This window comes from Crocuta crocuta, unplaced genomic scaffold (assembly GCF_008692635.1).
Source record: "Crocuta crocuta isolate KB4526 unplaced genomic scaffold, BGI_CrCroc_1.0 scaffold693, whole genome shotgun sequence".
NCBI lineage: Eukaryota > Metazoa > Chordata > Mammalia > Carnivora > Hyaenidae > Crocuta > Crocuta crocuta.
Window position 1 is genome coordinate 388,414 of NW_027527545.1, and position 25,082 is coordinate 413,495.

At 54.5% G+C, this 25,082-nt stretch overlaps 1 long non-coding RNA gene across 1 annotated transcript; it reads left to right on the forward strand.

Moving 5' to 3' along the window:
• The first annotated feature begins 5,480 nt into the window (after nt 1-5,480).
• LOC144232883 (uncharacterized) lies at nt 5,481-8,448 on the forward strand. The gene is made up of 3 exons (XR_013335552.1): nt 5,481-5,542; nt 5,682-5,850; nt 8,370-8,448. It is a non-coding gene; the product is annotated as an uncharacterized LOC144232883 (long non-coding RNA).
• The last annotated feature ends 16,634 nt before the right edge of the window (nt 8,449-25,082 follow it).

Sequence of the window (25,082 nt, forward strand, 5' to 3'; positions counted from 1 at the left end):
GTTACAACAGCACCGTCAACCCCAAGTGGCTTTCCTCCTGTTCCCTCGTTTCCAGTGGACTCCGGTGAGCACTTGGGGGACCCGGACCCTCCACTTGTTTCCACTGTTTGCCATCTGCCTTCTTCCTGTGCACCTGCTACAGCCACGATGTGTCCCACGCCCCTTCAACGGCACCCATTCCACAGCGGTTTCACGAGTGAGTGTCAAAGTCTGTGTTATCGCGGCTGCATCTTTCACAACTTAAATTTTTTTTTAATCTTTTATTTATTTATTTTTTTTTTTTTGAGAGAGAGAGGCAAACAGCGTGAGCAGGGGAGGGTCAGAGAGAGAGGGAGAAACAGAATCCGAAGCAGGCTCCAGGCTCTGAGCTGTCAGCACAGAGCCCGAACCCACGAACCGTGAGATCATGACCTGAGCCGAAGCTGGATGCTCAACCGACTGAGCCACTCAGGCGCCCCCTCCCCTTTTTAAAAAAAGTTTTAAAAAATGTTTTATTTAAATCTTTCACAACTTTAAATGTCTCGGTAATCTCTTTCCGTTTTCATTTATAAATTTTCCTCTTTGCCATTTTCTCCCTTCTTTCTTTCTCTCCCTCTCTTCCCCCCCCCCTTTCTTTCTCTCATTCAACAAAAAGGGGCAGTCCCTTCGCTCCACAGCTGAACTAGAAGGCGAGGCCATGGCTCTCAGGTTCCCGGGAGTGCAGGCCTAACCCCGAGAGCGAGCGCCCCCCCAAAGTTTGCCGCTGGGGGCCTCCCTGTCCCCATCCTCATCTCAGCCCTGAGCCTTCCGCAGGCAGCAGCATTGACCAGATTTAATATCACCCACCTCCGCCCCTGCCGATGTAGTGCTTTTTTCTGCCGCTTCCCACTTCTGGAGATGGTCTTGGCTTTCCCTTTGTGGCAGGGCGTAAAGGTTACTTTCAAAAGAAATTCATTTAAGAGTTAAAAGAAAAGGAAAAGCCAGCCGATTGCAGGAACAATCCGGTCCACGGAGAGAGGAATGGATGACGTTTCTGAGCCGCCCATCAACCCNTTCCGTGGGCAGGTGGGAAGCCACCTCGGCCAAAAGTGTCCTCTGTGGTGCTCGTGGGGGCCAGGAAGAGAGGGCTCCTTTGGACAGACAGCATCACTTTTCTTCTGAGTGGTCCAAAGAGGGACTTTTCTGAGAACATTTCAGGTCAGCCACCCCGTATCTGGGGGCAAGGGTGTGACAGCAAGTTTCCCTGGCCCCTGGTGTGGGTCTTGTGCCCAGCGACAGAGTTCATGGCACCTGCTTCTTGCCCCCACCTCCTGCCCAGCCTGAGAAGACAGCCCTGGGGACCCTGCAGCCTGCTCGATTGCCCACGAGCTCGATTGCCTGGCTTTGGCAAGGAGACTGATACCCACATCATGAGGTTTCTTTGAAGCAGAGTCGCTAAAAATTCCCAAATGACCAACAAGCGCATCAAAAGATGGCCATAAGTCATCAACGCCATAAGTCATCAGGGAAATGTACATCAAAACCACAGCGAGATACCACCTGTGGTATCTCAAATGGCTACTACTTTTAAAAAATGTTTTCTGTTTATTTTTGAGAGAAAGAGAGAGAGACAGAGTGTGAACAGGGGAGGGGCAGACACACACACACACACACACACACACACACACACACACACACACAGAATCCAATGCAGGCTCCAGGCTCGGAGCTGGGGCTCAAACTCAAGAACTACGAGATCATGATCTGAGCCAAAGTCGATGCTCTACCGACTGAGCCACCCAGGAGCCCTCTTTTTTTTTTTTAATTTATTTTTTTAATTTTAGAGAGAAGGGAGAGGCAGAGGGAGAGGGGGAGAGAATCTTAAGCAGGCTCTGCACTGAGCACTGGGGCTAGATCCCAGAACTGTGAGATCACGACCTGAACCGAAATCAAGAGTTGGACGCTTCCCGACTGAGCCACCCAGGTGCCCCTCAAATGGCTACTATTAGAACAAAATAATAATAAGCATTGGCCAAGACGTGGAGACCCTGGAGCCCTCGTGGACTGTTACTGGGAGTGTAAAATGGAGCAGCCGAAAAAGTTACACATAGACCCAGCAAATCCTTCTTCTGGGTATATCTACCCAAAAGACTCGAAAGGAAGGTCTCCAAGAGATATTTGTACACCCGTGTTCGTAGCAGCCTTATTTTCACAGTAGCCGAAAAGGAGAAGCAACTGAATGGACCAATGGATAGATTACAATGGAATAGTATTCAGTGTTAAAAAGCAAGGAAATTCTGACACACGCGGACACATGGATGAACCTTGAGGACTTCATGCTGAAGACAAAAAGCCAGTCACAGAAAGACAAATACTGTCTGATTCCACGTCTATGAGGTCATGGAAGTAGTGAAGAAACAGAAAGTAGAATGGTGGCTGCCAGGGGTGGGGGGGGTAGGGGTGGGGGGGGCAGGGAGAGGGGAGAATGGGGACTTGTTCAGCGGGTAGTGAGTTTCAGTTTTGCAAGATGAAAAAAGGATGAAAACCTTTCTCAAGATGGAAAGGTTGGATTCACAACAGTGCGGACGGCTTCGTGCGGATGGCACACGTGTGAACGGTTAAGGTGGTATTTTGTCGTTTGTGTTTTTGACCACTTAAAATTTTTGAAAAAAAAAAAAGGAAGAATGTTCTGATGCAGGCTACAGCCTAGATGAACATTGAGGACAATATGCCGACTGAAATAAGCCAGTCACAAAACCCAGATATTCTGTGGTTCTATCCGGACGAGGTCCCTAGAGCAGTCAACTTCAAGGAGACAAAAGGAAGAACGGCTGGGGAGTCAGTGTGTGATGGGGACAGAGTTTCGGTTTGGGAAGATGAACAAGTTCTGGAGACGGATGGTGGGCTGGATGACAGTGTGAATGTCCTTAATGCCATGGAGCTGGACACTCAAAAATAGTCGGGGTGGTTAAAAAAAAAAAAAAAAAAAGTGGGGGAGGTCAGTCTTAGGTCATGGGTATTTCACAACATTTAAAAAATAAAATCTGGGGGGCGCCTGGGTGGGTCGGTGGGTCGCTTAAGTATCCAGCTCTTGATATTGGCTCACGTCATGATCTCACTATGGGTTCGAGCCGCATGTCAGGCTCTGCACTGGCAGACCAGTGCCACCAACTCTAGTTTGCCCCTCCCCAACTCGCACACGCGCTCTCTCTCTCTCTCTCAAGATAAAGAAATCAACTTAAATATAAATCAATAAAGTCCAGGGAGAGAAGGTAAGACAGGGCTGCGGCTGGACCCACCAACGCAACGGGCGTGCCAGGGGTCAGGAATCTGGGACAGGCCCTCCAGAGAGTCAATGCCAATTATACTTTGAAGCCTCCTGTGTTTCTGCCCCTCCCTGGACCTCCCTGCCTAGCCCCAGACTCCCCGCTGCCCCCGCGAGCCTCACTCGGGGGTGCCACAATGGTGACAGGGGCCAGTCAGCCACCATCCTCGCTTTCCTTCCGCCGCAGAAGGGAAGAACTCACGGCCCCGCCCACTTGTGTGGCCATGTGACTTGCTTTGGCCAATGAAATGTGACCAGCTGGCTATGACCCGCCTCACTTCCGGGTGGAAGCTTTAAACGCTTGTGCAGGGCCCTGATTTCTTTTTCTTCTGCTACAGCAACCTGCAAGGGGTCGGGCAGTGGCGAGTGAGAAGTAAGAGCTGTGATTTGTTCTTTGAAGTTTATTTATTTTGAGAGAGAGAGCGTGCGCACACGAGCACAGCGGGGGGAAAGAACAGAGAGACAGGGAGAGAGAATCCCAAGCAGGCTCCCTGGTGTCAGCACAGAGCCCGACGTGGGGCTCGAGCTCACAACCGTGGGCTCACGACCTGAGCGGAAGTCAAGAGTCCCAGGCGTAACCAACTGAGCCACCCAGGTGGCCTGAGATCTCTGATGTTTTAAGCCCCTGAGATCCGGGGCTCGCTTGTTACCGCAATAGAACTGAGCCTGCCCTGATTCCGAGGTGGCAGCGGACATCTGAGTCCCCTCCTGGGTTTCCTGATGGGGTTCTGCTGTGAACCTCAGGGTTGGACCTCTGGTAGGAAGTGAAGCACTCACCTCAGAAAGCAAAATTTAAGGGGGTGCCAAAGAACTCAAGTAATCAAGATGAATACTGTTCTGGGGCGCCTGAGTGGCTCAGTCAGTTAAGTGTCTGACTTCTGTTCGGGTCATGATCTTACGATTAATGGGTTCAAGCCCCCCGCCCCCCCCCCACCAGGGCTCTGTGCCCACAGCTCAGACTCCAGAGTCTGCTGCGGATTCCGTGTCTCCCTCTCTCTGCCCCTCCCCTGCNTCTGTGCCGACAGCTCAGACTCCAGAGTCTGCTGCGGATTCCGTGTCTCCCTCTCTCTGCCCCTCCCCTGCTCACGCTTTGTCTCACTCTGTCTCTCAAAAATAAATGAATGTGAAAAAAAATTAAACAAACAAAAATAACCCCACCCATGAGGTTTTGCTTGAGGGCTTTCTATGGCCCCTGTGGATGCAGGTCCGGACTGGGAGGGAACTGACACCCTGGGAATAAACTTCCTCAGTTTTGGTGAGTCAGTACCCCAGCTCCCTCACCCCTCATGTGGGATAGTGGAGGTGCATGTCCCCTGAGGGTGGAGTGGGGCTGAGCCCCCCGGTGCCCGCAGCAGTAATGTACACATTCCAAGTCTCTGTATTTGCTGCCTGCCCCTCGCTGTCTCACTTCCCAGCTTCTCCACGCATGCTTTCTAGGACCCCCTTCTAATAAACACCTGCACTCAAATCCTTGCCTCAGGCTCTGCAACTGAGGGAGGCCAACCCAGGGCACATGTCTGTTACAGTTTTTTTCAACATGGCCAACGCCGTAGCTCCTGAATCGCCTCCTGACCCCTGGCCACACCTGCTACCTTAGTGATCTATTATTGCTGGGTAACACATTACTCCAAATGTGGGGCTTAAAATAACAGCAAACTATTTCTGTGGGGCAGGAATGGGGTCTAGCTTCTCTGGGTTCTTTGCTTCGGGGTCCCTCACATGCTGCCAACCGAAACCTTCCCAAGGGAGAAGTCTCAGTCTTTTGTAACCTAATCTTGAAAGTGACAGCCCATCATCTCTGTCCTATTCTACTGTTAGAAGTGAGTCACAAGGTCCTGCCTACACTCAAGGGGAGGGGAGCACCAAGGGCGCAGACACCCGCAGACAGGGATCACGGGAGCCATCTTGGAGGGTGTCCCTTCTTCGCATGTGTCTCCACCACCAGCTCAGCTGGTCAGGCCACAGATGGGGGCACCCTCCTAAGCTCCTCCCATTCTGTCCTCCTGCCCACAAGGCCCTCCGCCCTGGCTCCGGATGGTCCCTCTGATCTCACCTCCTTCCCTCCCCCTGGGCTGGCCATGGTTTCCTTCTTCCTATTCCTGGAAGCTCCGTCGTACCACAGGGCCCTTGCATCTCTTGTTCCCTCTGCCTGGACTTCTCCGCCCTCAGACATTGGCGTGGCTTCGCCTCCAGGGTCTCTCACCGGACTGCCATCCAGGTGTCAGCTAGGGCTGTGGTCTCATCTGAAGGCTCCGGCAGGTAAGGATCCACTTCCTTCTGGCCTTAGTTTCCACATGAAACCCTTAAAGATGCATTCACGGTCCACTGTAACAGCTCTGCTCACCAGTTACCTCTGTGGGTTTGGGGTGCTCGAATCCTGTATGTTCTCTGTACATAGGACCTTAGCTGGACCAGATAGTCCATGCTCACAATATGATCTACGGTGAGGGCCTTGGGCCACCTTGAAGCATCAGCTTGACCTCTACAGGGACTGGAGCCTGCGGCCAGCCAGACGGGTGGTCAGCCTGCCTGTGTGACCAGCCCCCAGAAAACCCCTAGACACCCAGGTGAGTTTCCCTGGTTGTCAGCCCTCTGAGTGTGCCGTCACACCCTGCTGCCGAGGGAACGGGAGGCTGTCCCCCGTTCCCGAGTGGGAACCTCTCGAGGGGAGGTGACCCCTCGGGGAGGGGACACCTGGGATCTCGTGCCTGGTCTGTCCTGGATCCTGCCCTATGGGTACCTTGATCCTCTGTTGATTTTAACTGCGTCCTTTCCCTATAGTAACTTGTGACCGGAGCACTGCTTTTCTGATTTCCGAGAATCCTAGGGAATCGTTCACCCCGAGGGTGGCCCTGGGGACCCCTGGCTCAAGGCCTCAAGCCCCAAGCCATCAGGATCTTTATGCCCTTGTCACTATGTGCTTGCTTGTTTGGTATTTCCTGCCTCTCTCCTCTGGGCTGGAGGGCTCCAGAAGGCCAGGACCTTGTCTGTCACTCTCATGAGAGGCTGAAGAGCAGGGCGGTCAGGGGTCTGGTCCTGGTGAGGCTACTCTCTGGCCGTGTGGCCCTGGGTAGCCAATATCCCCCTCCGCGCTCTGCTCTCTTTGTCTGTAAAGAGAGAACAGAAGGACTCATTCCTCCTTGGGAGACGGCGGGGCAGGATTTATTAACGCCCACCAAGGTCTTGATAAGTAAGAGCTTCTACGCACTGTCACTCGGCGTCCCCAGTAGCTAGAGCGAGGTCGGGCAGGCCAGTGCTCATAAAGAGGAAGTGAATTAGGGAGGCCTTTCCGAAGCCTCTGACATAGGGAGGCACAAGGGGACCGGCCGGCCCAGATGGCGGGGAGGAGGAGGGGCTCAGAGGATGGGACAGGTGCCAGGGAGGGTCACACGCCCACCCCGTAGCTCTGGCCACACACGGGCTGTGCCAGGGGACTGCCTGGGGAGCCGGGCCTACTGTGGCCACCAGGGAGGGGCCGGTGGGGGTGGCGGGCTGGNCCAAGGACAGGCGCCGGCTGGGTCCCAAAGAACGTCTGTGCTGGGCGGCTGCTGGGTCTGGCTTGGCTCGGAGGAGGGCTCCTTGCAGCTGGACACCCCCTGGTCCCCCAGGAGGAATGCACCCCCCCCACACCCCTTGCCTCTAGACTCTTCCACATAAGGCTTTTGGGGGGTGCTCACGCCATATGAGTTCAGAACAAAGGAATCAGAAGCACACGGAGTGGATTCCCCAGGGAGGAAAAGTTCTGGAAACGAAGACTGAAAGGAAGAGCCAGAGGGGTACTGGGCCCTGACTCGGGAGGCAGGGGGAGGGGGCATCTGGCTGGGAGCAGCCTCGCCCCACGTGGTACCCACCCCTGCTGAGATCTCAAGTCAGAGCCAGGCCTCCACCACCATGGGGGCCAGACATGTGGCCTGGGCACCTCCCTCTCCCTCCGTTTCTTTCCTTAGGGGCCCAGACCCTCAGCTCAAGACCCTCGGAGTTACCCATGTTTCTGCCTCTGTCCCCCTCTCTCTCCCTCTCTCCTGCACCAGCAAACCCTGAGGGCTCTGCTTTTTTTTTTTAATTTTTTTAATTTTTTTTTTTTTAATTTCTAGGAGAGAGAGAGAGAGACAGAGAGAGAGCATGCTGGGGAGGGGCAGAGAGAGGGAGACAGAACCCCAAGTCGGCTTTGCGCTGTGAGCACAGAGCCCAAAATGGGGCTTGAACTCACAAACGTGAGATCATGACCTGAGCTGAAGTCAGGAGTCGGATGCTCAACCCACTGAGCCACCCAGGCGCCCCTCTGCTTTTTTTTTTTTAAGTTTATCTTTATTTATTTTGAGAGAGAGAGAGACAGAGAGAGAGCATGCTGGGGAGGGGCAGAGAGAGGGAGACAGAACCCCAAGTCGGCTTTGCGCTGTGAGCACAGAGCCCAAAATGGGGCTTGAACTCACAAACGTGAGATCATGACCTGAGCTGAAGTCAGGAGTCGGATGCTCAACCCACTGAGCCACCCAGGCGCCCCCGAGGGCTGTACTTTCAAAATCTAGCCAGAATCCACCTGCATTTCACTGCCTGCAGGCCAGGCCTGGATCAGCCCCATCATCTCCCACTCTGATCTGTGCAGTCCCCTCGGCTGCCCCTGGTCTTCCCAGTTCCACCTTCAGCCCCACAGCCGTTCCCCCAGCAGTGGCCAGAGGGCGCCCTGGAACACCTGAGTGGGGTCCCATCCCTTCTCTGGTCAGGAATCCTCTGTGGCTCCCATCTCATTCAGAGTAAGAGTTAAAGTCCTTCTCCTGACCCGAAAGGCTCCCCTCCTCCCGCGCGCTCTCCTCCTCACTATTCCTCTAGCCCACTTCCTCGCCGTTCCCGGCATGCTCGCACCCCAGGGCCTTTGCACTTACAGTTCCCTCCACCCCTAGATCTCCACATGGCTCTCTCCTCGCTTCCTTCAGGTCTTCACACAGACATCACCTCCGCAGAGAGCCTCCCCTGACCCCCAACTTAAAACTGCACTCACCCTGTTCCTACTTTATTCTTCATAACATATCACCATCTGACACCGCGGATTTGACTTCTTGATCGTGCTCCCTGTCTTTCTTTCCAGGGGAATGCCAGTTCCATGAGGGTGGGGCCTGCTATCCGTTTTGTTCCCGGCCGTGTCCCCAGTGTGCAGCAAAGGTCCAAAGGCACCTGTTGATTTGATCAACCAACATGGTGACAATCCCGTCTGCAGACTGTCGGAGCAACTTTTTTTTTGGTGATGTTTATTTACTTTAGAGAGAGACAGAGCGTGAGCAGGGGAGGGTCAGAGAGAGAGGGAGACACAGAATCCGAAGCAGGCTCCAGGCTCTGAGCTGTCAGCACAGAGCCTACCGCGGGGCTCAAACCCATGAACCGTGAGATCATGACCTGAGTCGAAGTCTGACGCTTAACTGAGCCCCCCAGGCGCCCCTCCTTAGCCTATGATTTGCCCACTGTATGCATGCAGTTCAACGATAGTACATTTCGCTGAGTTTTGCAACCATAGTCACAAACCAGCTTCTGAGAACAGTTCTGAACCCCCAGACTCCCCCTGTCCCCCTTGCAATCTGTCTCCACTCTCCTCCCTGCCTCTCGTCTGCTTTCTCTCCCTATGGCTTTGCCTTTTCTAGAAATTTCACACAAACAGGATCCTACAGTTTGTAGTATTTTGTGTCTGGCGTTTTGTCTGCAGTCTGTTTCTGAGGCTCATGTTGCCGCAATGATCAAAAGGCTGTTCTTTCTCACTGATGAGTGATATCCCATTAGATGGAGGGACAAGACTTCGTTTCTCCATTCGTCTGTTGACGGACATTCGTGTCGTTCCCACCTTTTGGCTGTCGTGAAAAAAGATGCTGTGTACACATAAGCTTTCATTTCTGCATCAAGAGGTCAATGGGTGTTTAGCTTTATAAGACACTGTCAGATTGATCCGTATCTGCCGTCCAGATACACTGTTTGCTGAAGTTCAAATCCTTTGCCAGTGTTCAGACTGGGACTCCGTCTTTTTTTTCTTTAGTGCAAGCAGGGGAGGGACAGAGAGAGAGGAAGAGAGGATCGCAGCAGGCTCCGAGCTGCCAGCACAGAGCAATGCAGGCCTTGAACCCAGGAACTGTGAGATCATGACCTGAGCCAAAACCAAGAGTCAGACACGTGACTGACTGAGCCACCCAGGTGCCCCAGGACCCTGGTGTTCTTACTGAGTTTTTAATGTTTTTATTTATTTGAGAGAGAGAGAGAGAGACAGTGTGAGCAAGGGAGTGTCAGAGAGAGGGGAAGACACAGAATCTGAAACAGGCTCCAGGCTCTGAGCTGTCAGCACAGAGCCCGACGCGGGGCTCGAACCCATGAACCGTGAGATCATGACCTGAGCCAAAGTCGGTCGCTTAACTGACCTAGCCACCCAGGCGCCCTGAGAATTTATTTTTGTATACTGACCTTGTGTCCAGCAACCTTGCTAAATTCGCTTAATCCCATTAGTTCATCAGTAGATTTCACATCTGCCAGTTACTAACTGTGTCACTCACAAATGGTGCAGATTTATTTATTATGTTTCGATCTTTACACATTTTCTTGTCTTTTCTTTCTTTGTTGCCCTGCCTGGAAAGCTCTAGTGTGATGTTGAAAGAAGTGGTGACAATGGCTGTTCTTTTCTTGTCCTGAACTCCAGGGGAAATCTTCGCTGTTTCACAACCAAGCTTCGTATGTACTGTGGCTCTTCTCTCCTTTCTTTCTCTTTTTTCCTTTCATTTTCTTTCTCTCTTTCCTTCCTTCCTTCCTTCCTCTCTCTCCTTCATTCCTTTCTCTTTCTTTCCTTCCTTCCTGCCTTCCTTTTTTTCTTTCTTTCCTTTTCTTTCTCTCTTTCCTTCCTTCTTTTCTTTCTTCTTTCTTTCCTTCCTTCTTCTTTCTTTTTCTTTCCTTTCTTCCTGCCTTCCTTCTTTTCTTTCTTTCCTTCTTTCCTTCCTTTCTTCCTTCATCTCTCTCTTTTCCTTCTTTCTCTCTTCTTTTTTTGTAGGTGACATACCAAAGTTTACAGGCTCATTTCTATTTCTACCTTGACTAGAGTCTTAAACACAAACGAACACTGAATCTTACTACTGGCTTTGAGAACTCTCATATGCTCTGGATACGAGCCCCTCATCAGATGTACGATCTGCACAGATTTCCCCCTAAGGCTGCGGGTTTTCTTTTCACTGTCCTTGCGCCTTCTGAAAAGCACGAATTTTCATTTTGACGAAGTCCAACTGATGAACGTTTTGTTTCACGGATCATGCTTTTGGGATAGAGCGGAGGGGTCTTTGCCCAAGCCAAGGTCGCAGGGATTTCTTTGTACGTTTCTCTCCCAGAAGTTTTATCGCTTTGGGTTTCACATCAGGGTCTACAGTCTGTTTAGAGGTACTTTTTGTGTGGGACGTGAAGCAGGACTCAAGTCACTGTTCTTTTCTCTTCTTGCAAGTGTCTGTCTTATTATTTTGGGGGGGGGGCTGTTTCTGTTTCTCGAAGAGTTAACGTTGGCTCCCAGCCTGTGTGTCTCCCAGCAGGACCGGGCAGGGCTGCAGGAGAGAGAGCCACAGAGGCTGCCCAAACAGGATGTTACCCAACTCTCTCAGGGCTGAAAGCCAATCTCTAGGGCCCTTATCAGCATGTCCATCGCCAGCTCTGAACCCAGCCGGACCCCAGGGCCTGCCACTCCACCCCTCCCCCGTCCAGCACCTTGGGGCTTGCGCAGGGGCCTTGATACCCAAACAGGGGATGCTGTTAGTGGGGCCAACGGCCCCTGTGCCTTCCTGGAGGGGGCAGCGCCTGTCTCCTCGGCCTTCCCCTCCCCGGTCGGCGTCTGGGTGACCCAGCTTCCTTCCTTCCCCAAACCTCAGGCTAGGCTGTGCCTCCCTGTGCCCCCAGCCACACCTGTTCCCACCAACATGACGAGGGCAGAAAGCAAACATGCCCAGAAGCCCTGGCCCAGGGTGTCCTGGATCTGGGTGCTGTGGGGGGTTCCGTGCCTCGCGGGGAGGGAGCCCCCAGTGGTCTGTCCTCCTAACCGCTTGCCTCGCCTGTGCCTCTCCCCATGGGTCCTGGTTAAGGCAACAAACCAAACCTACCGAGACGTGGGCAGGGCAGCAGCAGGCAGACCTGCAGAGGCTGTGGGGATAGAGACCCAGCCTTCGGTGAAAGACTAGCTCACAGAGAGGACACATCCAGTCGTTGACACATAAAATCTCTCTCTGTGTGTATATCAGGGCTACCTGGTTTCTCTGACCATCATTCTTCCTGTGAACACCTGAGTCCTGTGGCCTCCCTGCCTCACCTCTCACTGTCCCCTTCCCTCCCCTCCCTCCAGCCACACAGGCCTCCTCACTCTTCTCCAAACCCACGCTGCAGGCGCCTGCCTCAGGGTCTTCGCGTGGGCTGTTCCCTCCGCCTGGAACACCCTTTCCCAGAGATCTCCACTCCTTCTGCCTCAAGTCTTTGCTAAGACACCACCTCCTATTAAAGTCTCAGCTCCTTTCCCTTCCTTTTTCTGCTCTAATTTTCCGCGCGCAGCACACATCGCCTCGGGATATCNCACTTAGGGCAAAATCCCCAATCCTCTCGAAGCCCACAAGGCCCTGCATGATTTGCCTTGTGGCCTCCCTGCCTCACCTCTCACTGTCCCCTTCTCTCCCCTCCCTCCAGCCACACAGGCCTCCTCACTGTTCTCCAAACCCACGCTGCAGGCGCCTGCCTCAGGGTCTTCGCGTGGGCTGTTCCCTCCGCCTGGAACACCCTTTCCCAGAGATCTCCACTCCTTCTGCCTCAAGTCTTTGCTAAGACACCACCTCCTATTAAAGTCTCAGCTCCTTTCCCTTCCTTTTTCTGCTCTAATTTTCCGCGCGCAGCACACATCGCCTCGGGATATCACTGTGATTCACGCATTTACCTGGAGTGTCAGCCCCACGAGGGCAGGGCTTTTCTGCCTTGGTCACTGCTGTATCCCCAGCACCCAGACCGGGGCCAGGACCACAGCAGGGGACCCATAAACGCTCGTGGAATCAGCAGTCTCCTCTTCCGCCAGCCTGGTGGGGCGGACCCCCCCCCCAACCAGGAGTGATCAATGTCAAAGGCCTGGCCAGTGAACGCAGTCCATCCTTTCTGGCCACAGTGATCGGTTTCTGAGTGACATGTGACCCCCCATCTGTCCAATGAGAGGGAGCCACCGGATTTTTGTGAGCCCTCTTGGCCAAGTGGCTTTGCCTCTTCCCTGGAGTTTTTGGGCCGATAAAATAGAAACTAGGGATTGCTGAAGCCATTTTATCGCCATAGGAAGTCGTTGCCTGAAAAGCTCCCCAGAGGAAAGGTTAATTGATGGAGGAGATTACTTCCCCTGAGAGCCTGGATTCAGCTATGCCTGAAGCCAACATTCCTTAGACTTGGCAGTTACATGAACACATAAATTCTTCTTTTCTTAAGCCAGTTTGGGTTTGGTTTTTTACTGGCACCTGGAATAGTCCTGACCAATTCTTTCCTTCCTTCCTAACTTCCTTCTCTCCTTCCACCCCTTTCTCACGCGTCTCTCTCTTTCTCTTCTCCCTCCCTCCCTGTCTTCCTGTCTCATCCCTCCTCCTTCCTACACTCCCTTTCCCCACCCCCACCCTCCTTCTGTCTCTGATTTAATTTTTATTCCGTCCTGCCCTCAACCCACCCCCACAACACAGGTGAGTCAAAAGTCTTCAACTTTCCTCCAAACGGCCCTCCTGCGCGGCTCCTTCCCTTTGCCCCCCCCACCCCGGGCTACTCCTTCCCCATCCGGAGCCAGGACTCTGCCAAATGGGGCTGTGAATCCCAGCTCCCCCTCCAGAAGGCTGTGTGCCCTTGGTAAGTGCCTTCACCTCTTCCGTGAAACAGCGGCATAACCGCCTGACCGCTGTTCCCAGGTCGGCCCTCTCTCTAGCCTCCTCTGACCGACCCGGCCTCGGAGACTCCCTTGCCCGCTCTGGCCCAGCTCCCTGGTGCTTGAGCTTTTCTCAGAATCCCCTGATTCTATCCCGTGACCTGCAGAAAGTCCTGGTGCATCTAGGGCCACCCCAGTCAGCGGCCAGCACTCTGAGATCATGCCCATTTTACAGATGAGGAAACTGAGTCCCAGGGCACCTAGCTAGGATATAAACAATGCAGTTTCTCAGAGGGATAAAAACATGATCAGCTGGAGAATTTCCAGGAAGGAAAGGGTTGCTGGGGAAGCAGAATAGTCTGGGAGGGCTCCCTGGAGGAGATAACCATTTAGAACCAGACCTTCCCAGACACATCACTGTCAGCAGGATAATAAGCCAGGCAGGCGGGAACTGCAAGGGCAAAGGGCCCGAGGTGGGAACCAGCTCAGGGGTCAAGAGGAAAGCATGGGTGTGGTCAGGCCCTAATATATTGCTACAAGGGCTGGCAGAGGGCACAGGGAGGAACAGGGTGGGGGTGTGGCGCTGGCAGGGCTAGGTGAGCTACCTCTGAGGGCTGTCACGTCAATACCCACCAGGGCTTACTACACGAGAGCAGTCTTTTCTTTTCTTTTTTTATATATATTTTTTATTTATTTCTAGGAGAGAGAGAGAGAGACAGCGTGAGCAGGGGAGGGTCAGAGAGAGAGGGAGTCACAGACTGAAACAGGCTCCAGGCTCCGAGCTGGCAGTCAGCACAGAGCCCGACGCGGGGCTCGAACCCACGAACCGCGAGATCATGACCTAAGCGAAAGTCGGACGCTTAACCGACTAAGCCACCCAGGCGCCCCTGAGAGCAGTCTTTTCTGATGTGCTTAATTCCACTCACTCCCTGGCCTGGTTTGTTATGGCTTTGACCCCATTTAACAGATGAGAAAATTGAGGCTCCAAACAGCACCCNGACCAGCCCTCAGCCACCTCCTCCTCTAGGAAGTCCTCCTGGCCTTTTCTGGCCAAGGACTTCCCTTCTCTAAATTTAGCTCTTGCCTGTGTCAGGCCCTGCAGTGTGGCTTCTTTGAGGGCGGACTGGTGGTTTATGGTTTTCCCAACTCTGCCCGGCTCACCACACACTTCCATACAGGGGAACTGAGAAGATCCAAAGTGGGGGCTGGAGGTAACAGGAGTGGGGGACGGGGTGGGGGGCTGGCAGCTCCCGGGAGGGGAAATATTTTGGTTCTCAGAAGGCTCAGAGAATTGCCTGATTCCCAACAGATTAGGGGTAATTAACCCTTCGAAAGGCAGTAATTAAGTCTGTGCTTCCATAATTAGAAGCGCCAGGAGGCTCCGCCCCCACCCCCAGAGCCAGGCAGCCCCCAAAGCTGCAACCAGCCGGGACTGGGGCACTGGGGACTCAGTGAGCCCCTCGGCTTCCCTCATGGCCCCCAAGGCGGGGATCCGGGGAACAGCTTCCACGGAACCCGGGCTTTTCCCTGCACAGTCCTTTTTGTGGTTTTTCTGCAACGNCAACAACCCTTGAGAACTTTGGTCTCCGGTTGAGGGGGGCGGAAACAGAGACCCCAGCCTCAACAGGGGTTGAAGATGCCAGGGACACAGGGATGGGGCCGTCTGGGGCTCCCGGAGGACAGAGGGGTGCTCACCCCGGCCGAGGGGCACGGGCACCAGGAGGCAGGCTAGCTCTGTGGTTCCTGGGCCTCCCAGGGAAGCGGCCGGGGGCGAGGTGGGGACTTTGCCAGAAGTGCCGACCCCTGCCGCCGTGCCCACGAATGCCTGGGGTGGGGCGGCTGGCATAAAGAATCCTGGGGCATACCGGTCCACGCTTTGCCCCATCCCAACACTCTAGCCCCTGACACCCCCCAAGGAGATGCTGAAGGCAACTCTGGGTCCCCCCACCAAGCCCTAGGCCTCTCACCACACCCCATTTCTCTCCTCTGCATGTGCTCCTTGGTGGTGTGATTGGAATGAATATCATCAGAGGCAAAGGGCCAGGAGAGTGAGGTGTGGTGTGGGGGCTGGGGCTTTTCTCTGTGGGGCACACCTGGTCCTGGGCTGGCATCCTGGGGGGGGGGCGAGGCGGAGGGTATCCACGTGGAGCTGGTTGGTGAAGGATGGCTTTTGGCTCAGAGTGAGATTTATTCTTCTCCACTCAGTAGTGTGGGAGCAGGTTTGTCTCCAAAAGGGACCCTTACATCCCGCCCAACTTCCCCCTTTCAGCTCTGGCCACCCTGACATCCTTTCTTGTCCAACACCCCAAACTCCTTTCTGCCCCAGGGCCTTTGCACTTACTGTGCCCTCCACTGGATGGCCCTGCCCCTGTCCTGGCACGGCAGGGGCCATATCCCTCTCAGGCCTGAGTGCAAACACTGTGGCCTCAGAGAATTTCCTCACCTTCTTCAGAGCAGGCTCCCTTCCTCGGCCACTAGTTCCATCTTTCTGTGTTCTTATTTCCTCCTTTAAAACACTTAACCAGCCGTGATCTTATAAGTTGTTGTTCCCCTTCCTCTTCTGCCTTCGCCTCTGACAGTTAAGCTCCAGACGGCAGGGAGGTTTCAAGTTCCATTTCTTCTGTTTCCCTGAATGCCCGGACACAGTAGTAGGTGCTCAATAAATGCTTATTGTTGAGCACCTACTCAACAATCGGTGGGGGGGGTTAAATGGAAGACAAGTTTAAGTGTGGGAGCAGCGCTTGGGCAAGCGGAACGTGGAGGAGAATTTCATTGGCGGAGGCCGTTTCCAATGCTGCTTGGGGGTGGGGGGCTGAGTTTCCCGGGTTGGGGGGAAACCGAGAGGCGACCCACTTTCCCGGAGTCGCACGCACCTCTCGCTGGCGACCGACAGGTGGCGCTCGCTCCCCGCGCTGCGGCGACGGGAAGCGGAGGTGGGAAAATCCAAGCGTTCGGAGGTGGGGGGGAGGCGCCTCCGGATTTAGCCCGCTCCCCTGCCCGCCTCCTGGTGTCAGGCCCTGAGCCCGAATTTGGACGCCAAGCGCTGGGACGCAGCACGGTCCGAGCTCCTGGGGCCTGAGACGCACAGGGGTGGCGCGCTGAGGGGCGGGGGCGGGAGGGGGAGCCGAGGGCGCCACCCCACGCATTCTCGGCTCCCCGCAGAGCTAGTTAAGCAGCCCCAGGCTTGGGAGAGGGTGGTGGGGACCGAACGCTCAGTCTGTGTCCATCCCGCTTTAATCCTGTGTTGGCCGGAGCTGGGCAGGGTGTTTGGTCCTCAGCGGGGCCCTGGAGGGACGCTTGCGTAATCCTGAGTGGGCGGACCCCCGCTTTACAGATGGGGAAACTGAGGCTCAGGGAGGCTACGTGGCTCGCCCAGGCTCACACAGCCAGAACGTGGTGAGGTAGGGCATGGGGCCCCAGCTTTGTCCGCCTCGCGGGTCAGCTGGTTTATTTTATTTTTTTAATGTGTTATTTATTTCTGAGAGAGAGAGAGAGAGAGCAAGCAGGGGAGGGTCAGAGAGAGAGGGAGACACAGAATGTGAGGCAGGCTCCAGGCTCCGAGCTGTCAGCACAGAGCCCGACGCGGGGCTCGAACCCAGGAACCGTGAGATCATGACCTGAGCCGAAGTCAGATGCTTAACCAACTGAGCCACCCAGGCGCCCCTTTTTACTTTTTAGTTTTAATGTTTTATTTATTTCTGAGAGAGAGCGAGCGAGCAAGCAGGGGAGGGTCAGAGAGCATGTCAGCTGGTTTAAGAAAATGTTTACAAGTGGATTGTTTAGTTACCCAAAGTGATAGAGCAATGAATCCCTTTGGAAAAGCTCAACTCTGCCCTGACCCTCCTCACGTCAGCCCCCAGGCGACGAGGAATGTCCCCTTCCAGCCTGCGGTCCCTGCCTTCACACGCGTGAGCGTGAGTGTATACTGCAGCCCACGTCTCAGGGTCGCTGGGGCACCCACTTGCCCTCTCTGGGCCTCAGTTTCCTCATCTGTAAAATGTGCTTAATTGTCACTGAGCCACCTCGGGGGGATGGCTGGGGGGATTGAATGAGTTGTTCTCACAAAAAGCCGTTGGAGCAGAACATGGCCTGGTGCAGGGCCCCCCGGCGATCTATACCTCCTTGCGGGAAACCTACGGGCTCGAATGTTCCTGCTGCTTCCTGAGTGTGAGGGCCTGGTGCCCAGTGCATCTCTGTGCTCTGAGGCTGCCTGTGGCTCATGTGCACCCAGAGCTTTCCACGTGGGGGTCAGTGGGTGTGGCCAGGTGTATGATCCACTGGCTTCCTGTCCACCAGGGTTTCTCAACCTGTGCACTTGACATTGCAGACCAGATCATTCTTTCCGGGGTGGGGGTGGGGGCTGTTCTGGGCCCTGTAGGGTTTTTAGCAGCCTCGCTGGCCTTGACTCACGGGGTGCCTGTAGCACCCCCCTCAAGTGTGACAGCTAGAAATGTCTGCAGAACTCGTGGAACATCCGATGGGGGGGGGGAATGACTCCCTTTAAGTGTGAGTGCTGTGTGCCCTTCTGGTGTGTACACACGCTGGTCAGTGCATATGTGTGCACCTTGCAGCAGATTCCGTGTCTTCATTTGCCCCTCCCCAGAACCCCCACCGCTGGATGTAAGGATCAGGGGGCATATAGTTTCTTGGGGAGATAATACAGATACTTGTGCCCTTCCCCGCAAATTCATATGGTGAAGTCCTAACCCCCAAGGTGATGGCGTTGGCGGGGGGGGCCTTGGGGAGGTGATTAGGTCATGAAGGGTAGAGCCCCCAGGAGTGGGATTTAGTGCCTTTATAAAAGAGACCGCACACGGGGNAATGGGGGGGGGAACGACTCCCTTTAAGTGTGAGTGCTGTGTGCCCTTCTGGTGTGTACACACGCTGGTCAGTGCATATGTGTGCACCTTGCAGCAGATTCCGTGTCTTCATTTGCCCCTCCCCAGAACCCCCACCGCTGGATGTAAGGATCAGGGGGCATATAGTTTCTTGGGGAGATAATACAGATACTTGTGCCCTTCCCCGCAAATTCATATGGTGAAGTCCTAACCCCCAAGGTGATGGCGTTGGCGGGGGGGGCCTTGGGGAGGTGATTAGGTCATGAAGGGTAGAGCCCCCAGGAGTGGGATTTAGTGCCTTTATAAAAGAGACCGCACACGGGGCGCCTGGGTGGCTTAGTCGGTTAAGCGTCCGACTTTCGCTTAGGTCATCATCTCGCGGTTCGTGGGTTCGAGCCCCGCGTCGGGCTCTGTGCTGGCTGCCAGCTCAGAGCCTGGAGCCTGTTTCAGAGTCTGTGTCTCCCTCTCTCTCTGACCCTCCCCTGCTCACGCTGTCTCTCTCTCTCTACTAGAAATAAATAAAAATCTTTAAAAAAAAAGTGGAATACTGAAATGCCCTATTATTATGAAAAAAAAAAAAAAAGAGAGACCGCACAGAGCTCCTTGGCCTTCCTCCCGACTTGTGAGGCCACAGCGAGAAGACTGCTGTCTGTGAATGCAGGAGAGGGCCCTCCCACCAGAGCCCCACCACGGTCTTGAACTTGCCAGCCTCCAGAACTGGGAGAAGACCCTTGTCCACAGGCCAGCCGGTCTGTGGTGAGTTGCTACAGCAGGCCTCGGCTTCCTGAAACGGAGAACCCAGGTTCCCTGGGGAGGGGGGAGAAGGAAGGAGACTGAGGGCCCCTGGGAGAGCATGTGGACCACGTGGGCCGTGCACCTGCCGGAAGAAGTGGGGATATTTTTCCACCGAGTCCCTTCTGTCGTGGGCGGAGGGCTCCTCCCGGGGGCACCCATTCCCGAACCGTGGCTCCTGGCCCCGTGCCCTGGGGGTGTCGGGGCCCAGATGTGGCTGGGGCTCAGCAGCGTAGGTACAGGAGGTGGGGGGTGGTTTCTCCGTCTCTCGGGGGCCGGTTCCTGGGGGGGGTCCTCTGGCTGCCTGAGCTGGGCTGTGCCAGCCCACCCCGATTTCCGCAGCCGGCTGTGTGTATATTTGGTGTGCCAGTGTGTGTTTATCTGCCATGCATGTGTTTGCGTCTGTATTTATCTGGCACGAGTGTGCGCGTCTTTGTTTTCCCTTCTGCTCTGTCTCCGGGAACGTGGGGGAAACTTCTGTTTTTAATCAGGGGCCAGAGAACCGTCTCATCGCCATGCTAGCAGTGGCGTGATTAATTAGGCCATTTGGAAATGATCTTCATGAGCATTCCCGGAGACTGGGCCTGAGGTGCCCTGCCCCCCACCTCATGTGCCCGAAAAGGGAAACTGAGGCACGAGGCTGCGCGAGGCCTCTCTGCCGGGCAGCCAGGGAAAGGACGTTTTATATGCAAAGCATTTTACACGCATGAAAGCTTGACGGGTCCCCTCACACACTTAAGAAAAGGAATTCCCATCGTGTTTCCAGAGGAGGAAACTGAGGCACAGAGGTGGGACCCAGCGCTCATGGGTCTCTAGGGCTGGTCTCCTTGTCCTTCCAGACGACAACCAGATTTGAAGCTGCTCAGGGCCGCTTGGGCCTCACCCGTGTCTCAGTTTCCCCTTCCCGTCGCTATGAGCCCTTCCCCACGAGCCAGCTGAATAATCCATGTTTCTTGGCCAGGTGCCAGCATTCTCATATTTTTCGTTCTCGGATGCTCTGGGCCCAGGGGCCTGGCTGGCTCTGTGAACACAGATATTAATTAGCATTAATTAATAACCCCTGAGGGGTGAGGGAGCTGCCCGTAGATCCCCAAGCTCTGAAGGGCCTAGAGGCTGGCTTGGGTCCCTGGTGTGTGGCAGTGGGAGCCTGAGGTGGGTGCCGAGGTGGGCAAGGTCGGTGGTACCCTGGCTTCCAGCTCCCGGCATCCTCCACGAGCGGGGCCCACGGATGGTACCCAGCAGCCTTGACCGGTCACAAACCCCAGACAGAAGCAGGAGACCCAGACCCTGTGTGGCCCTGAAGCCTCAGAGTCCAACTGGGCCAGAGGGAACCCTCACCCCATCTGCCAGGCCCCATGGTTCCCCGAAAGGCCAGCATGTTCGGCTCAAATCCCCTCCCTGGCCCCTACCGTGTGCACTTGGCCAAGTGGCTTACCCTCTCCTTGCCTTGGTCTCCTCGTTCATCACAGGAGCGTGGTTTCCAACGGCTGATGGAAAAAATAAATGACTGCGTGTGTATTTCATGGCCGGCACACCCTGTCGCCATGGTGACGGGAGTCAGAACCGGGAGCCAAAGTTGTGAACAAAGGCTCCGGGGTGTGGGGGGGCGAGAGGCCAGCAGCTCCACAGCTTACCAGCCGAGTGACCTGGAAATAAGGATTCTGTGTACCTGGGTGTCAGTCTGCACATCTGTAAAATGGGACTAATGCAGTATGGACTTCATAGAATTGTGAAAGCGGAATCAGATAGTGCCCCTAAAATGCTTAGGACAGGGCTGAGCACTCCGCGAGGTCATGGCGACTCATGGCTGAAATGTGGAGAGACGCAGTCTCCGTGGCTGTGTTAAAGCTTGGACGTGTGGGGTTCAGGGCAGGAGGGTGTGCCCCCCAATGGAGGCCCAGTGTGATCACTCATGGGAATGGTTAGTGCCGGGGCATGGCTGCCGGCTGAGTTAGGTCTCCACAACTGCGTTCAGGTCCTCACCTCTGGTACCTGGGAAGGTGACCTTACTTGGAAATGGGGTCTCTGTAGGTATATTCAGTTAGAGTTAGGCCATCCTGGGTTAGGGTGGGCCCTGAATCCAATGCAACCGGTGTCCTCGTTGGAAGAAGAGACAGGAGGGCGCCTGGGGGGCTCAGTCAGTTGAGCGTCTGTCCGACATCAGCTCAGGTCATGATGTCCTGATTTGTGAGTTCAAGCCCCATGTCGGGCTCTGTGCTGACCGCTCAGAGCCTGGAACCTGCTTCGATTCTGTGTCTCCCTCTCTCTCTGCCCCTCCCCCGCTCACGCTCTGTCTCTCTCTCTCTCTCTCTGAAAATTGAATACATGTTAAAAAGATTTTTTAATTAAAAAAAAAATTAGAGGAGACAGGAACACAGAGAAGGCCACGTGAAGACGGAGGCCTAGATGGGAGAGGTGTGGCCAGAAGCCGGGAGGGGAGCCTGGGACCGATTCTCCCTGTGAGCCTCCAGGAAGAGCCAGCCCTGCCCATGCCTGACTCCAGACTTCTGGCCTCCAGGACTGTGGGGGAATCCATTCCTTCTGTTTCTGGCTGCCCAGTGTCAGGGTACTTTCTCTGGTCAGCCCTAACAGCGCACGACGGGCATCTGTCCCCGTGCATCTGTCCTGGCTTCCGAAGCTGCGGGGTGTCCCACGCACCGTGGCTCATTTCTTCCTCCTTTGTCGTCCACCACCCGGTCGCAAGGTCGCAGACAAGCCTCTGAGGAACAGCCCAACTCCCATCTTCACGCTGGAGAGCAGCTGTTCGCAGAAAGGGAGCTGCTGGTGGACGGTGGGTGCACCAAATGGGGCCAGGCGTCGCCCCCCAAAAACTGCCAGGGAGTTTTCCACCCCCTCCGAAAGGGAGCACCTCAAGAATCTGTTTCAAACATGGGTCAGAGCTGCCCGGCGACGCTGCAGTCTGGTGGAAAGGACGCTTCTGTCCTGGGGAAAGGCAGGGGAGTTTTCGTGACCCACCCGACGGGCGCTGAGGAGTGAAGAAACTCTCTGGGGCTTCCGGAACCTCCAGAGGGGCCAGAGATCCAGGGTGCGGTGGATTCGGGTGGGGGGAGGAGACCCCAGGAAGCTCCGGAGAGGAGGCTGGGAGGGAAGGTGTGCTCACAGGCCGGTCTCCACTGCCGGCAGGTGGGGCAGGTGCGGCTCAGTCCCGCTGGGGGCGGAGACACCAGACTGAACACGCCCCTCAGGGCTTTCCTACCAGGGGGCGAGGGAGCCGGGGTATTTATCCTGCTCCGACAGTGCGCTTGCTCTCCAGAACGTTCTGCTGGCCCTGGGAAAGGCCCAGCCGCCGGGGTGGGGGTGGGGTGGTGAGAGGGGCTGCCTGTTGGAAGAAGGGGGTCAGCGTGCCCGTGGGGATATGGGTGGATGCACATTCTGGGAAAGCAAAGGTAGATGATAAACAGACCCAATAAATGACAGGGCATGGTGGGAGGGGTGTGTGTGGAAGGAAGAAGGTGAGTTTGAGCAGCGCAGAGGTAAGGTGACAGTCCTGTAAGTGACTGTCCCTAACACCGAGCTTGACACCCAATAGGAGACTAATGAATAAAATGTTCCGTGCTTCTCTGTAGTCCATGAAGAGGGACGGTGGGAGGAGAGAGAGAGAGAGAGAGAGAGAGGGAGGAGAGGGAGAGAGAGAGGAGAGAGGGGGAGAGAGAGAGGGAGGCTGGCCGGTGTGGAACAGGCACCTGGGCAGGGTGGGAAGGGAGGGAGAGGTTGGTAATGATGCCGAAAAGTAATCGGCCCTTCTCTCTGGGAGGCAGTGAAACTCTAATTAGAATGAAAATGTGGTTTAATGAGGATGAAAACGGTAATTGTGCCGGGCAGCCCCATGGTGCCACTTTCCCAGGGGGCCCCTCTGGGCCTTGGAAGGGTTAGGGTAGGGATTTGGGTGAGGAGGACTTGAGGACGAGGTGGGGGCCTCAGCACCCCCCTCCCTCCCCCAGGGTCCACCCAGAAGGTACCGGGCAAAGACTGGTTCCAGGTACCCCAGGGCTCTGGGTTTCCATCCCACACCTAATCCTCAATAATTATACAATCAACAGGGGTGCCTGGGCGGCTCAGTTAGTTGAGCATTCTTGACTTTGGCTCAGGTCATGATCTCAGAGTCATGAGTTCAATCCCCGCATCAGACTACATGCTGAGTGTGGAGCCTGGTTGAGACTCTCTCCCTCTCCCTCTGCCCCCCGCCCCTCTCTAAAATAAAAAGAAATAATAATACAGCAAACAGTGATATTGTTTACTGAGCACCTGCTATGTGCCAGGCACCATTCCAGCCCCTTTACAGAGGCTGAGTCTTGTGATCATTAAAATTGTCTCCGTTTTGCAGATAAGAAAACTGGGCACAGAGAAACCAGATATAAGTGTATATTAAGAAGTGGGTGAGGGGTGGGGCGCCTGGGTGGCTTAGTCGGTTAAGCGTCTGACTTTCGCTTAGGTCATGATCTCGAGGTTCGTGNTAGGTGCCCCTGGGCATCTGACTCTTAATCTGGCTCAGCTCATGCATGATCTCATGGATTTGTGGGTTTACGCCCCTCCTCCCTCCTTGGGATTCTGTCTGTGACGGGCTCTGTGCTGACAGCTCAGAGCCTGGAGCTGCTTCAGATTCTGTGTCTCCCTCTCTCTCGGCCCCTTCCTTNGAGAAAAATAGGCCCAAGGAGGAAGGGGACTTTTTTTTCTTAACTTGGTGGGTGCTGGGGGCACCAGGGGGTTGCGAGCCATGGAGGCCGGGACCCCTCCTGCGGGCCCCTCACAGTTTCCCAGACCTCATACGTCTCTGTCTGCCACTTCCGCTCTACTGCAGGAGGTGGGCGTGGCCTGGTGGGTGGGCGTGGCTGGAGGGAGGTGGGCGTGGCTGGATGGCCCCTGGGTGGGACCGGATTCACAGCAACACCTCTGTACCCGGCGGAAGGAGCTGGCTCAGTCACAGCAGTGGGCTGCAGAACTGGGACAGAAAGTTGGAGCCCCTGACTCCTAGGCCTGAACTTTCTTGCCATGGAAAGCTGCGCTGGTGTTCAAATGTCAGTTTGTTCCAATTTTAGTATATGTGCTGCCGAAGCGAGCACTCAAATGTCAGTTTGGATAAGACCGAGGTTTAGAAGACCTCAGGGTCTCCACTTTTGCTTCTGGAGGCCCCAATAAAATCCAGTCTGCAGCAAGGACACATCAGGAAGAAAAACGTTCATTGAATCACACATCAGAAAAAAAAACTTATTGAGTCCATATGGGCAATCAAATGACAGGCAGACCTGTCTGGCCTTCAGAGTGATCCTAGGTCAAGGAAGATTAGAGTCTGGCCATGTATAGGGCAGACACAGCACTAAGAACCTTAATATACAAAGAGCACTTGTGAATCAATAAGAAAAAGGCAAATATCCCACGTGTGAAATTGGCACATGTCCTAAATAGAAGGCTCACGAAAGAATAATAAAAAGTCAACAAAGCCCTTGCAAGGATGCACAAACTGACCATTTATCAGCTAAAGACTCATTTTTACTTGTCAAGCTTATCAGCGTGTATGAAGTTTTGGGGATACACACCTGTGCACCCTCATGGGAGTGTAAACTGATACAGCCTTCATGGAGGGTGGTCCAGATGTTTGTATTAAACATTTGATTGTGTGAACTCTCTGACCCAGCAAGTCCATTTCTGGGAACATGCAAAGATCTGTAAAGGGTAATGCAGGGTACGAGCCCCATAATCGGACGGCTGGGGTTCCAATCCCAGCTGTGCCATCTGTGAGCTGTGTGCCCTCAGGCACATGAATTAATGTCACAGAGCTTCCATTTTCTTACCTGTACATTGGGCATATCATGAGGATTCCATGAAGTGCTCAGTTAGCACTTGCTGTTACACCCTGAGGAAAACCCTTAAGGAAAAGCTGGAAAACAGTGGAAGGATCTGTGTCTCCGAGGTTGACTAAATAAATAGCAGAAAATGAAAATGAGCAAACCTATATTCATTGATACCATGTGACACCTACACTATATTAATAGAAAAACAAAAAGAACCCCAAACAAAATAATGGCCATATATTTAAAAACATTTTGTAATGTTTATTTATTTTTGAGAGAGAGACACACAGAGCACGAGTGCGGGAGGGGCAGAGAGAGAGGGAGACACAGAATCCAAAGCAGGCTCCAGGCTCCGTGCTGTTGGCACAGAGCCCGACGCGGGACTCGAACCCACAAACTGCGAGATCACGACCTGAGCCCGAGTCGGTGCTTAACTGACTGAGCCACCCAGGTGCCCCTGTAATGACCATATATTTAATATATAAATC